Source organism: Delphinus delphis, chromosome 6, assembly GCF_949987515.2.
Source record: "Delphinus delphis chromosome 6, mDelDel1.2, whole genome shotgun sequence".
NCBI classification, from domain to species: Eukaryota; Metazoa; Chordata; class Mammalia; order Artiodactyla; family Delphinidae; genus Delphinus; species Delphinus delphis.
The window spans coordinates 54,814,603-54,830,155 of record NC_082688.1 but is presented as its reverse complement, the minus strand read 5'-3'; the positions used below and the strand labels follow the sequence as shown (position 1 = coordinate 54,830,155).

Genomic DNA, 15,553 nt, shown 5'->3' with positions numbered 1-15,553 from the left:
CAAGGATTACCAGTGGCAACCAGAAGCTAGAAGAGCAGTATGAAAGACATTCATTTCAGAGCCTCCAGAAGGAACCAACCCCACTGACACCCAGATTTTGGACTTCTGGCCTCTAGAACTGTGTGAGAAATTTCTGTTGTTTTAAACTACCCAGTTCGTGGAACTTTGTTATGGCAGCTCTAGAAAAACGAATACACCAAGGCTGCTTCAAACTCCTTCTCCTACATCAACTGGTAAAAATCTCAGCTCTTTTAAGGGTCCTGCCACTAGGTTGTACCTCTTCTACTCCTGATCACTAAAAACTACCAGCCTCCTGGCCACTCTTTTTTCTTTTTTTTAATAAATTTATTTTAGGCTGCATTGGGTCTTCATTGCAGCACGTGGGCTTTCTCTAGTTGCGGCGAGCGGGGGCTACTCTTTGTTGTGGTACGCAGGCTTCTCATTGCGGTGGCTTCTCTTGTTGTGGAGCACAGGCTCTAGGTGCGTGGGCTTCAGCAGTTGTGGCACATGGGCTCAGTAGTTGTGGCTCGTAGGCCCTAGAGTGCAGGCTCAGTAGTTGTGGTGCACGGGCTTAGTTGCTCTGCAGCATGTGGGATCTTCCCGGACCAGGGCTCAAACCCGTGTCCCCTGCATTGGCAGGCAGATTCTTAACCACTGCACCACCAGGGAAGTCCCTCTTGGACACTCTTAACAGGTTCATTGACCCTTTGGCTCCTTTCTTCTCCACCCCCTCCCATTACCTGCTGATATTCCTTGTGTTCAAATGACCCTGTAGATGAGCCATCCAACACCTGAGCCTCAGTTTCTTAGCCCCAACTCCAGTAAACCCCACTTTACTGGAGCTACCTCCATCTTTGGCTTGGAACCATTCCATATTAGAAATCCTAGGTAACCACTCTCTGACAAAACCGCAAGTCCTCCACAATATCACGTACCTCCTTTCTTTTTTTTTTTTTTTTTTTGCAGTACGCGGGCCTCTTACTGTTGTGGCCTCTCCCGTTGCGGAGCACAGGCTCCTGATGCACAGGCTCAGCGGCCATGGCTCACGGGCCCAGCCACTCCGCGGCATGTGGGATCTTCCCAGAACGGGGCACGAACCCACACCCCCTGCATCGGCAGGCAGACTCTCAACCACTGTGCCACCAGGGAAGCCCTACCTCCTTTCTTAAAACTCTTGTTCTCTAGCTTCCTAGTGTCCTCTGTACCCTAAATCTCAGCCTATTATTCCAGTCATCCCCCTTCTAGCCTCACTTGTTTCCTTCCTTGACTTGGCCCACATGGTTGATGACCTAAGCTACAATTCCACTCAATCTCTTAATTCTTCTGCAGCCTGGCTTTTATGCCACAGCCACCAGGCAAAACTCAATCTTGAAATTTGCAATGTGGCTTTCCTTCTGTATCCAGATTGTTAAGTGATAGGTTGGAGAAAATCCCATCTCCAGGTGGGTTGGCTCCACTACAAAGCCAGGGTTAGCATAGCGGCTCAACTCTTTTTCTTGTCCCCTGTCATCTTCTTTCCCTTTCCCCTCAGCAACTACTGTGACCCTCACTCTCCTCAGGTCCCTCATTCTCAGCAGAGAAGCTGTCTCCTTCATACACTACAATAGTGAGGTCTTTGGTGATGAACTATTCAAAATTCTAGGTCCCCCTCTATAAACACAGCCACATCCATATGCACCTTTACCTCCTCCTGCCAATCTAAAAGGATAGAGTGCGTTCCTCCAAACCAAAGCCATTCCTTCTGCTTGTTCTTGTGATCCCAGCCTTCTCATTTCCCTCTGGGACCCTAATTCTTCTTTCTTATCATTTCAACCCACTGTTAAAGTTTCTCTGATCCTAAAATCAATCAGTTCTTTGATTCATTCCACTCTAACCACTGTGCTATCTTCCCCTTAACAGTTTCTTACCTCTCATTCACTCCTCAACTCACAAAAATCTGGCTTCTAATTCTATTGTACAATGAACTGCTTGTCAAGATCACCAATGACCTCCATCCTTGTAATCAATGGGTCTTTTTAGCCCTATGTTACTTGTCTTCTGTGCTAAATTTAACACTGTTGGAATATTCTCTCTTGAAATTTTCTCCTTCCTTGTCTTCCATGACAATAATTCTATTTTTCCACCTATATTTCTGCCTTTTTCCTCCTTTTCAGTTCTCCTTTCCCAGTCTGTACATTTGGTGTTACCTGGGGTTCCATCCTTGGTCTACTACTCTTCCATGGGTCATGATTTTACCTCCATACGTTATTTCCTTAGAGAGAACTTCCACGACCCCAACTGCAAATCAGGTCCTTCTCTTAACTATCTTGTAGTAGCTTCACCTTTCCATTATTGCACTAAGCAAAAGCACAATTTTCAATGATATGTTTATGTGACTTTTTTTTTTTTTTTTTTTTTTTGTGGTACGCGGGCCTCTCACTGCTGTGGCCTCTCCCGTTGCGGAGAACAGGCTCCGGATGCTCAGGCTCAGCGGCCACGGCTCATGGGTCCAGGTGCTCTGCGGCATGTGGGATCTTCCCGGATCAGGGCACGAACCCGTGTCCCCTGCATCGGCAGGCAGACTCTCAACCACTGCGCCACCAGGGAAGCCCTATGTGACTTTTTTGATTAATGTCTGTCTCCCCCACTAAATGGTTAACTCTTTGAGGACAAGAACCAATAATTATTTTCTGCATCTGTTGTATACCCAGAGTTAAGTGCAGTGCCTGTCCCATAAGGTATGTGACTCCTAGATCCAACCAGGCAAGTATATTCTATGATTTCCAAGTTCACAGCTCCAGCCCTGACTTCTCTCCTGAGTCTCAGATTTACATGGCCAACTGCTTACAAGGCACCTCTATTTGTATACTTCATAGTCATTCCAGACTTTTCTAAAACTAAACTTATCTTCCTCCTCCTGATGCACTTGTCTTCTATTATCTTCAACCACCCAGACATCCAAACCAAAACCCTAGGAGTTATCTTACATTCTCATTCACACGACATCTAATCAATTACTTAATCTTACCTAGTTTAGTCTAAATCTCTCTCAAAGTCATCCTTCCTCTCCATCTCTGTATCACTGCCCACATGCCGGCCCCACCATCTCTCATTGAGACTATTCCTCTGTCACCTGCCTGGACTCTCTGCCTTTGCACATATGCGTGTGTGAGACTGGAGTGATCCAACTGAAATGCAAATCTCACCATATCACTCTCCTTTGGAAATCCTTTTCATGTCTCCTCATTGCCTGCAGGAAAAAAAAACAAAAACCCTCCAGATACCTCCAAATTCCACAAAACCATGTAAGGTCTTCTGCTATCTGGGCACAACTAGTTTTCCCAGTTGCATCGACTGTCTCTCATTATCTGGCACTTCCTACACTGATAATACCAAATGTTCACAGGCTCATCCATACATCCCCACGCCTTTATTTCCGCAGGTCCAGTGACCAATGATGCTCTTCTCTCCATAAAAGTACATCGCACCGAAAGTCATCATCACCAGCATTATCCTCCTCATTTATGTGTCTGCCACCCTCCCTATCTCCACCGAATTAGACTGAGTACCTTGACAGTTTAGCCGTGTGTAGTTCATTTTCATTGCCCCATATCTTACTAGCACCTTCCTGACACATAATAGTTGCTCAATAAATCTTTGACAGCCTGACCTGAATATACTTGGAACATAAACGTGCTGGGAGCTGGTAGTATGACAGTTTGGTTTTGAAACTGTTTTCCTGAGGTTCTGAATTATTGACCAAAGAAACTTCTTCCTTGTCCAAAGGAAAACAAAGACTTGCATGGTATCAGATATTTCCTAATGCTGCCTGTTCTGGTACATACTAGCCTGTTATAAATGGCCAAGTTAGACAATAAACAATAACTAGTCCACTGGGTCATAATGTCATCTTGAAGTGCTTTTTTACCCCCCTGATCACCCCTGCTCTCCTCACAATTAAAACAAATCAAGTTCTCTTCTACATTCTTTCCTTTCCAAATCTAAAAGGATAAATATACGCCCATACTAACCAGCAAAATAATGGGAAAGAAAGAAAAATTTACTTTTAAAATTTGACCCTATAAATACTGTAACATTAAACAATTTTTACACACACCATTATTTTATTTTTGTCAAATCCCCCAAAGTGGGATTGCTGGATTAAAGGAAACTCCTTCACTTCAAAAAACAAATTAAGCTCCACTGTTTAGGGAATAAAACAAGCAGTGATTCAGGAAGAACAGTGACCTAAAGAAGCAGTTCTGGATTTTTTCCAGTTATTTCACTCTGGCAAGTGACATCTCTGTGTAGTCTTGTGTTTCCACTTGTTACTATAAGCACCAGTAGTCCTGACTCAGAGAATGGGGCTGCTTTGAGGTGCTCCCACCAATGACAGCAGAAATAAATGATTAATTCATCTAGAAACAAAAGGATATAAACTGTGTGTCCTTCCTGCCTTAGCTTCAATACTTTGAAAAGAATGTTGCATCTGGTGGGGACCGGTGATCTAGGTCATAAAAGTAAACATTAAAATCCTGGATTGGATAAAAAAAGAAAAAGCTGCAACTGTGTCCCCCGTTAGAATCTAACAATAATAAGGTTCAGGGCTGCACTGAGAGGTAATTGGCTTCAATCCCCTTTCCCAGGAGGAACCACAAACCCCAGCTAAGCCAGGCAGAGGCAGGTTCTACCTAGAGATCCTAAGGTGATGCACCTTTTGTAAGAATAATGATAGCCTCCAGGTATTGCATGTGTGTGTTTCCTGGTGCTAAGTGCTTTACTGAATCTCTTTTGACAATGCAGGCCTCTTTCTGGTTTTTCTGTCCTCAATGGAGATAGAGAAATGTGATTATTTTTCAAATTTCAAATAAACATTTACGTATCAGCTGGAAAAAAAGTGAACACCCCATCCTACCCTACTCAGCAAACAGACACACACACACACACACACACACACACACACACACACACACACACACACACACACACACACACACACACACACACACCCCCTTCCTAGACTTTTATCAGTAAGAAACCTGACAATGAGGAAGAAACTATTTGAGTACAGTTCCATTGTCTCAGGTGACCCTAGAGTGATTTTTCAGTTAATGTAGACAGCCTTAATGAAAACCAGGCCTGGAGAGAGGTCTAGTGTTACTAATTCAAAAGGAGCAGGGTTAAAGCTATAATAACAAGAGAACATGCTCCCTATATAGACTAGACAAGGTAATCTTTGGAAGTAACTACTTCTTTCACAGAAGGAGTTTGTTTGCCTTTAAGAAATGTCAGAAGGCAATCTGGAGGCAGGCCCTTTGGAGGTGAAGCACCCTCAGCGTAAGTCCTTTCACAGGAGAATGTACCCTATAGAACAATTTTACAGAAGGGGGATCAGAGAAAGCCTCCACTAGCATCCAGCTGAAACCAGAGCTTGCAGAATAGTCCAGACTCAACAACTGGCAGGCACCAGGACTCTACGTCCTGGCAGGAATCACAGGGAGTGACAGAAAGGGTAGGGGAGATAGGGAAGAGTGGGGTCCAAATAGAAGAGGGGAAGACTCAAAGATAAGCAAACAGAGGAAGGTTAGGAAGGTAAGACGCCTTCGTGGAGATTCTTTCTAGAAGCCCCCAAACATGGATGACTTATTCCCCTTCTGAGAAATAAACAGAATGTTAGCTTTTTTTTTTTTTAAAGCTACAATTTCTGTTTCTGCCCTTAACCCTCTGCTTCTTTGGGTCATACATGACTCTTTCAGCAAAAAAAGTGATTTAAATTTTCTCCCAGTGGAATCTAGGGAAGGTGAGAAAGTATCAGGAGAGGTAGGCATGCTACATCTGATGACACCTGTTCTGTCCCATGATGGACTGCTGGGTGGGGAAGAACCACAACCAGCTGAGGGTTCTACAGCCTGAGGGAGAGTAAGGTGATTCCCTGTGTCCTCTGGCTGCCGCCCCACCTTCTCAAGAGGGTCACAGGCTACTAGCAGTTTCAGACTTTACCTAATATACACAAACACTGTCTGGGGTTTGTACCTCCACAAAATTTACTTATGCTGTTTACTTACGCATATTATGAAGTGTTGCACTCAATGCATAGTATGAGTTATTGCACACTTCATCCTCATCTGCTGCTTTTTTCCTGCAATTTTATTCTCCCCAATTTGGAATGCTGCACAGCTCTTCAAACCCACCATGATCTCTTAGGCATCTATACATGCATATGATCTCCTCTTCCTGAAATGTCTCTTTTTCTCTTTGCTGGAAAATGTACTTATCCAGGTTTTTGCTCAATGAAGCACACAGTATGTATTCAGGAAATGTTTATGGAATGAAGAAATGAATGACTCCTTTATCCCCAAAGAGTTAATCACTCCCTTCTCTGTGCTGTCTTAGAACCTTCTGTACATGTTAGTAGTTTCACTTATCACTTATCATGCCATTTACTTATTTCTCAACCATAGACAGATTTTTTTTTTGGCAACACCATATCGAATTTTATTCCAACGACACTAATACAGCTGAAGATGCTCATGGTGACATGGCATAAGATTTCCTGCCTTCTAGTTTCTTTCCAAAGAGAATGTCTACCCACTTGTTCCTTCCTCCCTTTCTGGGAGAAAATCCACAATAGGCCACTTACCCAAATAAACCTCTTCATGTGTCTATTTTAAATTTTTGGGGGGGACATTTGAGTTCCCCTCCGAAGAAATGAACAAAAAATAAGTGTTGGGCGTCCCCCTCCCCTCCCCCACCTCCACCGGCCAAATAAGTACCTGTTGCGAAGGCATTCCTGTTGCTCCGAAACCTTTAAATAGATACGAAAAGAAACGTCATCAAACGTCCATGATGAGCAACGGCACCAAGTGGGCCCCGGAAGGCTGGTAGGCGGAGCATCTCGGGTCTGGACAGTCTCGCGAGGCGTCGTGAGAAGAACGAGAGGCTAGAGGTTGTGTGGGTCGCCGGCTGGACGCGGGTGCTGCGGAAGGAGACGTTCCCCGGCAGAGGCGCAGTGCAATATGCCGCTTCCAATCTGTCGTGGAAGTTGTCTGGCGCTGGGATTCCTTCCTTCAGGCCTTTGTGCTTCCACGTGTCCCCCACAGCCTGGCTGGGGCGGCTGGTGTGGTCGAAGGGGTCTGCGAGCAGGGTCTGGAGGTGCCAGGAACGGGAAGGCCTGGCCGCTCGTGTGAGCCCTCAAGTCGGCCGTGAAGCCAAAGGGCCTTCACGACAAGCATGGGGGTGCCAGCCACCTGGGACTGCTCTAAGACGTGGCCCCGCTTCCTGTTCAGGATCCCCTTGATGCCACCAAGCCCTGTTGCGGACATCGGATCTCCACAGGTGGAGGCGCTCCACGGGCCGGGGCAGGAGGTCAGCACGGCATAGAGGCAGCGCCGGGCGTGGGGAAGCTCTGAATGGATCCACGTGCAGCGTCAAGTAGCGAATGTCGAAGCGTCCCCTGTAGGCCAGCCGCCACGCTGTCCCCATCTCGTTGAGGTACTGCGCGCCCTTGGTGATGTTGGGGAGGTGACGGGGCGGGTGCTTGAGGGCCCAAAGCACCGCAGGCTTTGGACCTCGGCCACGTCTCACTCATACTTCTTGGCCAGTTTGAGCCCTGTTACTTGAGCTCCTGGCGGGCGGACACCTCTGGTCGGTGTCCTTGGCCAAGGAGTCTAGGAAGGGCCGTGCTTTCGTGTACAGCCTATTGTGCTCATAGGGGGCCTCGGACAGGCACCGCAAGTTAGAGTCCTCGCTGACGGTCTCGCTATATTGCACGACTGGCTAGGATTTCTTGGTGGGAATGCAGGTGTGGTTCTTCCGGTTCTTCAGGCAGACCCACAGGTGCCGCTCACCACCCTGCTGATAATGTGCTCCCCCTATTCCTCAGTGGTGCGTTGTACCACGTGGACCGACTTGGCCGGTCTCTTCAGCCCCTCCACCGGCTTGGGCAGGTCAGCCAGTTGTTGGCCTCCGTGGTGACCCTAACAGTCAGGCTCATGCTGAACGTCATCACCCGCATGTTGTGAGCATGCTCAAAGTTGGTGATGGTGCCTGTCTTCACCAGGAACTGGCCCATGCCCAACAGGCCAGCAGTGTTCCCCCAAGGCACGTCCTCGATGGACTTTACATAATGCTAGACAGATTCTTGGTGGCCGACACTTGATGGCACTTCTGGCGTCTCAGCTGGTACCCAGCCTTGTTCAAAAAATACACAGCCTGGATCATAGTCAGCAGAAGTTTTCCCAGTGGTGAGGACATGCTCAATGGTCTAAGGAAGAAAAGTTAAAAGAAATCCTGGGCTTGAAAAAGACCTGAGTAGGACATGGGGATTGAATGACACTTGCAAAGGGCTGTCACATCACAGGGAGGAGGGATAATGTCTTTGTGGCCTTGTGGTCTAGACCTAGACTGGTGGTTGGTGGCTAAAAGGAAATAATTTTCAGTTCAGAATAAAAATGAATTTTCTAATTGTTAGAGTAGTCCAAAGGTGAAATATTTAGAAAGAGTTTACTGTCTTTAAACGTAGATAAATAAAGTGATCCTTGTAGACAGTGTTGAGGGGGTCACTCACATATCAGATGAGGATTGAATTTAAGGACTTTCTGGCTTTTCCCAATATGGCATCCTTTGGTTCACTGAACTTGAGTTGTTTTAGTAAAAACACTAGTCATTTACTCATTGTAGCACAGCGAGGGAATCCTCCTTTATTTTGTGTAATGGAAAGAGCACGGTTTGTAGAAATAGACCTGGGTTTGAATCCCTCATCTGTCATTTTTCTGGTACACCTTTTGAGAGAACTCAAGTAAGTTTCCAAGCCTCAATTTCATCGTTTTAAAAGTGAGGGTGAAAAAAATAAATAAAAATAAAATAAAATAAAAGTGAGGGTGCTACAATATTTACCATCTAAGATTGTTGTGAATGTGAAGCATGTGACAGAGTACCTGCCAGACAGTATGCTCTAGGAATATTTGTCATTAATATTAATGATATTGTTGTGATTACTCTTATTAGACATCTTGAAATTTTGATTGATTAATTCTAAGACTATCTCAAAAAATATTCATGGCCACACACAAAGATTTAGTCAGAAAAATGCTATTACAGCCCAATAATACGTATTTATATAAGTAATTTATTATTATAATGGAATAACACTCTAATACTGTTTGGTGACCAAATTTTTTTCTGAGTGTGGTGATTATGGGGAGAGTTTATTTTTAGTATCTCTCTCTTTTTCCCCCCTTAATTTTCTACTGTGTATATATGTTTTTATAATAAAGAGATTAATCATAATAAAGCATTAAGGAAGGAGTCAATTCCTCATGCCTAGGGGTCATTGGTCCCTGAGTGGGGAACCAGGAAAGATACCAGCATCAGATGGGAATAGAGGTGGATAATCTTAAGGTTTCTCTGTATCCTGAAGTATTTTATGCAGTCAATGAGTGGTACAGATGCTAAGTGCTATAGGAGATTAAAAGCTTGTGGGGCTCTCTGGACAGGCTTGGACTTTTGGAAATCCCTGAAGTTTGTATTTGCAGAGGGAAGCTGAGGAGAAACAGTGTGGGAAATGCAAGAGGTTGCAGAAACAGTCCTGCTATCAAACTGCAACAGATGGTACTCTAGCTGCTATTAGTTCACCGGGACAATAAACTGTCCCTGATGTGTGTCAGGAGATTTTTCCTTTATTTAGAAATTTGAAACACACTTTAAAATCTCTCATTCTCTGGTCATTTTACAAGCATTTTCTAAGAGGCTGAGCCATCTGCCCTTGGTTACTGGCCCTCTGCAGGGCAACATCATGAAATTGGAGCAGCTGAATTTTGACAGGTGACTTGAAATTGTGACAGTGACGGTTATAACCCAGCACTGTGCAACAACATCTCAACTGAGGCTCATGTTCCCAATTTGGATATCAAGGAATAGAAAGTCTTTTATCTGATATGCTTTAGATACCAAGGTTGTGTCGGGGGGTGGGGGCAGGACACAGAAGTCTGTAGATATTAACCAGCTGATGTTAGAAATTTCTCAAAAAGAAAGGCAGTTCATTACCTAGCTTTTGTACATACAAAAGGAAGCTGGTAGATGGAGAGTTAGGTCCTGAAGTAAAGCAATGAGTGGCATCTTGCTGTCCAGGGAAGAAAGAAGAGAGTGGCTGTTTTTTTGTTTTGTTTTGTTCTGTGTTTTTTTTTTTAAGACCAGGAAAACAAGAAAGAACAAAAGAGACAGAGAGAGGGGAATGAATTTCAGTGCCATTGGCCATGGGTAATAGTCCTTATTAAAGAACAAAAAGCTTAGATTGACAACTTAGAAAATTAACTTTTACCTTCATGTGGAGTCTCTAGAAAGTTCCTTTCCAGTGAGGGTAAGTCCTGACTAAATGAAGAGTATTGCCTAAAAAGCTGCTCCTGTCTTTTTTTTTTTTTTTTGGCAGCGTTGCTGTTATTTCAAAAGAGGCCCCCATAACTGAAACCCAAAGGTCATCTAGGTCCAGCAACCTGGGTTCATTGCAAGTGTGGGTCCCACAAAGTATGTGGGAGGAAAACTTGTAAACACCATTGACACAGTCTCTGAACAGAGTGCTGGGAAGTTAACCCCCAAAGGCCACAGCTTCTTCAGTACTAAGTGGGGAACAGATGGGACTAGCTTGATGCCCTATAAGTGAAGTGACTGATGGACAGCCAAGGACGCTGAAATTCCTCCAGAAGATCATTGTAAAATGTAAGTAGAGTCTGGCTGTTCACTGGGAAAATGGGGGTAGTTCAGTGGGTATTTAGGGGAGTAAGTCTTGAAGGAAAGGACTCTAGGGGTATTTAGGGATTCAGGGTCTCTCTAGGACCATCCAGCTAACACAGAATAAGGAGGGGGCCCGTTTCTACAACTGGAGAGCCATTTACCATTCAGTACCTCCCTCTTCATTGAAATTTAAGCCTCTGAATACAACAATTTTGTGGTCAGTCAGTATGAAGAAAGGACAGATTATCCAGGATATTTACTTTTGGAGAGGTAGATGCTCAAATGGAGAAGATCAAGGCATGATGTTACCTAAGAAGGGTTATCAGGGACCTTGGAAGGCCCCTTTTGGATCTATAAATCTAGAATTCAGTTCCTTTCAACCATCTTAATGGATTTTTAATGCAGTTGGAGAGCTAGAATTCAGAAATGTTAAAATATAGCCAGGTCTCAGCTTGTGTGGAAACTGCTTTTGGAAAACATGCAGTACTCAACCTGTTAGTAATTAAAATTAATTACTGAATAGCTTCTGTCATAGGTGAGGGTTCTATATCACCTTAAAAATAACATAACAAATAGCTCATGGTAAACCTAGATTGGTTTGCTTATGCTTATCCAGGAGTCAGGAATAATTTAAGTCAATAATGTAGGAATAGTAGACCTAAAAGGAAAATTAAATTTTCAAATAACAACTCCAAATGTTATTAAACAAAAGGTGAATAAAAATGCAGTCTGGGGCTTCCCTGGTGGCGCAGTGGTTGAGAGTCCGCCTGCAGATGCAGGGGACACGGGTTCGTGCCCCAGTCCAGGAAGATCCCACATGCCACAGAGCGGCTGGGCCCGTGAGCCATGGCCGCTGAGCCTGCGTGTCTGGAGCCTGTGCTCCGCAACGGGAGAGGCCACAGCAGTGAGAGGCCCGTGTACCGCAAAAAAAAAAAAAAAAAAATGCAGTTTGTTTGGAGTTTAGTTTTTCTTGCAAGCTCATTAAGCTTATTTCTTAAACTTGTTCTTCAGAATGCTAATGCCAAGAACCTAATGCAGTGAAATCTCAGGCCTCAGGCCAAGGAGAGGCTTACTTCCGCTCTTTTTAGTTCTTGCTTCCTCACTTGAAGCCTGGCAGCCTCAGGACATGCCATCATTTACTTTCAGAGAACTCAGGTTATTTGCACTGTTTAGGTTTTGCAGTCTATTTTCTTGGCTAGGTTTCTGCATTTCTCTCTTAGGAAAGAAAACTGATAGAAAGATGGATGAAAAGTATGGAATCAGTGAGTCCAGGGAAAGTCAAAGTTTACTACTTGAGATGGTTTTCATTGGGCCAGAAATATTAATTGGGCAGTTAGTGACACCACCTGGTCTCCTTGGGAATCTTCACTTAGTTCATTGAAAAATGGACAAATTTTATTGCCTCTGCGTAAACTGTATTAGGCACAGTAAAAGCTACATAAGAAATGGGAGGGCCCTGACCTTGAGGGCTTTATTATCTGAGGAATATATATATATATATTTTTTTGCGGTACGCGGGCCTCTCACTGTTGTGGCCTCTCCCTTTGCGGAGCACAGGCTCTGGATGCGCAGGCTCAGCGGCTATGGCTCATGGGCCTAGCCGCTTCGCGGCATGTGGGATCTTCCTGGACCGGGGCATGAACCCGTGTCCCCTGCATCGGCAGGCGGACTCTCAACCACTGCGCCACCAGGGAAGCCCTATCTGAGGAATATTTTATATGCCTTTTCTACCCCATCTCTCCCACCCCTTACTCCAGAAATTCTGATTCAGGAGGTTAGGAGTGGGAGTGGGGTCCTGGCATCTGGATATATTTTTCTGAGGATTCTGATGATCTCCCTGGCTTAGGAAGTGATTTAGGGGAAGACTCTGACTGATTATTTACCTGGAGAAATACTCTAGAAATGAGAGAACCGAAGAACTAAAAGAATTCAGAGTAAGTAGATCAAGGCTAGCTGGGGTAATCAGAGAGGCTTCAATGAAGAGGAAATTCTTGTAGATCTGTGTGAAAAAGCAGAACGGATAAAAAAAACCAAAGCAATATAATAAGGTAGTATGTGCTAGGAGATATTCTGGGATGAGAGGAAGGTATTGTATCCCCTACATATGCTATTAAATAATAACCTAATTCTCCAATTTAATTTCAGTTTCTATTCTGGATTCTTATGGAACACATGAAATTTTCTCTAATCTCTGCTTTTAATATCTAATGTAATCACGTTTCCCCTGATTTTACCAAGTGTGTCAGTCAGAGTATTGTCAAAAAAAAACAGAAACCATTTCTGTTTCAAATAGAAGTTTCAAACAGAGGGAATTTAATACAAATCTTGGTCTTATGGGTGTTGGAAGGGATTTAAGAAAAAAAGAAAAAGCAAGGGAGCTTGAGAAGCAAAAAAGATAAAGAGTGATACCCAGAGATTAGTATTTGTAGGAAGCAGCTATAAACTCTAGGACTGGATCCCAAAATCAGGCTTCTAGGGGTTCCACGTAGCCAATGCTAGGGCTGTGGAGGATGGTCTTCCTGGCCACAGCTGGGACCACCAAAGAATAGCAGTTACAGCAGAAGCTTGGATCACTGACGGGATGCAACTACTTCCAGAAACACCAGCAGAAGCAAAAGAATATGAGAAAGAAATAATGGTTCTTTCTTTTGCCAGCTAATGAATGAGTCTGGGAAATGTAGTTTGTAGATACCAAACCCCCGCAATACAGAATAGTTGGAAAAAGGTGGATGTGAACCTGAGGGGAAACAGGTGCATCAGGTAAAATGAATCAAGATGTACTTCCTTCAGGAAGACAAATAAACATGTCCCAGTCAGAGGTTCATGCATGACTGCCAGCAGGTATTAGTACTAAAATATGCCAAATCTCGTAACAACCACTTAGCAGCTCAGTCCAAGAAAAGTAGAAAATGAAGCTTATGAAGTTTGGTGAATACTATGTGAATGTGCAACTCTTCCCTTGGCTTTTCTCATTTTAACCTGATTCACCGACCCATCCATCTACCTACCCATTCATCCATCCAGTTAGTGCCTACCATATGCCAGACATTGTGGTGCACACTGGGGATACAAAGATAATGTCATACAGGCCTCCTTAACTAGCTTCCAAGCCAGGCAGGCAGTGGACAGATTTGATAGTCACAGAAAATGCTTCAAGAAATAACCATATTATTTACTCCTTATGCTTTTCAAAGTAGTTTCTCATCTCCTATTCTAAAATTTTTGTAGGATATTTTTAAAAGATAATTTCACATTGAACATAATTTATTTCTTGACCAAAACTTTCCATGAACATTGTATATCATTTTCTTATAAATATAAGGACACTCACATTTTTACTATTTTTCACTCACCTGCCTCTTACTCTCCTTTTTGATGAATAGGCTTTTTCCTCTGACCCGTGACCTTCCTGAATCTCTTCCTTCTTTGTAGGCCTGAACAGTGGTACCATGCAAAAGATTGCCACTGTTTATCCTGTGGCCATTTCTGTCCCTCTTCCCATGTTTTTCTTCCAATTTTATATGGCCTCTTAGACTCTTGGATTTGGCCTTTTCCTCCATTATCTTCGCCAGCTGGCTCTTGTAGATCAACTTTAAAGACTTTGAGAGATCAGACATTGCTATGAATCCTTCTCTCCTTGCCCTGCTCTCAGGAGGGTCTTGTCGCTCCTGTCCCAGAATTTATATTGAAACAAGAGTACTTTCTGCTTTCTACCATTTTCTTTTTAACTCATTGCCTTTAAAAATCTTAACTATATATTTGTAGTGACCAATGTTTCCCAAAGTGTTCAAAATGGACCAGCTGCCTCTGAATCACCCAGGGAGCTTATTAAATATCCAAATTCCCTGGCCAACTCCAGTCCTACTGACTTATAATCAGTGGTGTGTGGTCCAGAAATTTACATATTTAACAAGTTCCCCAGATGATTCTAATCACATGAAAGTGTGAGATGCACTGACAGAGATCTTTGTTTTCAAGCTCTGAAGCTCTGAAATTCTCACCTCCTTTGGTGCTTTTGAAAACACTGGTGTCTTTAACAGAATACTTTCTTATCATCAGACTTCCCCGATGGGCAATAATAATTCGAAGTTGGCCCCCTTATTTCTGAAATCATTTCACTTTGAATAAGTTATAATTTCTTCTCATAGTAGTGTACAGCCAAGATGACTTCTGGGTTTGAAACCTTGTACTAAAATACTTCTGTGGAGTAGAGCAATATTGAGGTCAGACTACAGTTGGTGAATATGAGGCTCAGAAGGAGTACAGGGCTAGCGGAAGGTCACATAGCCAGATCATTGCAGAGCTGAGATTGAAGCCTAGGCTGCCTGGGACACTTTCCCTGTCTTCCCCCAGTTAAGACCTCCTCTTTTTGGATTGGTATCTGTATTAAAAGATAAAACCCACACACACACACACACACATTTCCATCCTTTGCAGCATACCACGAAATGTATTGAATACTGGCATTTTTTGGTACCTACCTTTCACAAAAGTAAAGTGGCATCTTTTCCCCAACAGCAAAAAGATGCTTGAAAATGCCTTTGTCATCACTAGTGTCACTGTGAATTAACACAGTGATGTTGATTGTAAACGGGGAGGGATGGTGCACACTGAAGTGAAGCAAACAGTCGTGATCATTTCAAGCTCCACTGAAATAGCAGAAGACAAGTCAGCTGCCACTATCCAATGGAGATGAAGCAACTCGAGGTTTAGCTCCCAGATCTTGACATCTCATCAACTCAAAACAACATATAAGCATTTACATGTATTTACATGTTTACTCTCCCATCTCTAGATAATTTGCACTAAAAGAAGGGACTGATATTGTCAGTCTTCCAAAATGGCT

The 15,553-nt window shown here is 43.7% G+C and overlaps 1 protein-coding gene and 1 pseudogene across 1 annotated transcript in view; one reads left to right on the top strand and one right to left on the bottom strand.

Annotated features, from left to right (window-relative positions):
- Nucleotides 1-6,786: 6,786 nt before the first annotated feature.
- Nucleotides 6,787-14,324, bottom strand: LOC132427669 (elongation factor 2-like; annotated as a pseudogene).
- The window catches only part of GLIS3 (GLIS family zinc finger 3), a 615,291-nt gene continuing 607,122 nt past the window's right edge, over nt 7,385-15,553 (top strand). Inside the window, exon 1 of the mRNA XM_069540769.1 lies at nt 7,385-7,470. The gene's annotated coding sequence lies outside the window, so the exon portion shown is untranslated. The remainder of the gene's footprint in view (nt 7,471-15,553) is intronic.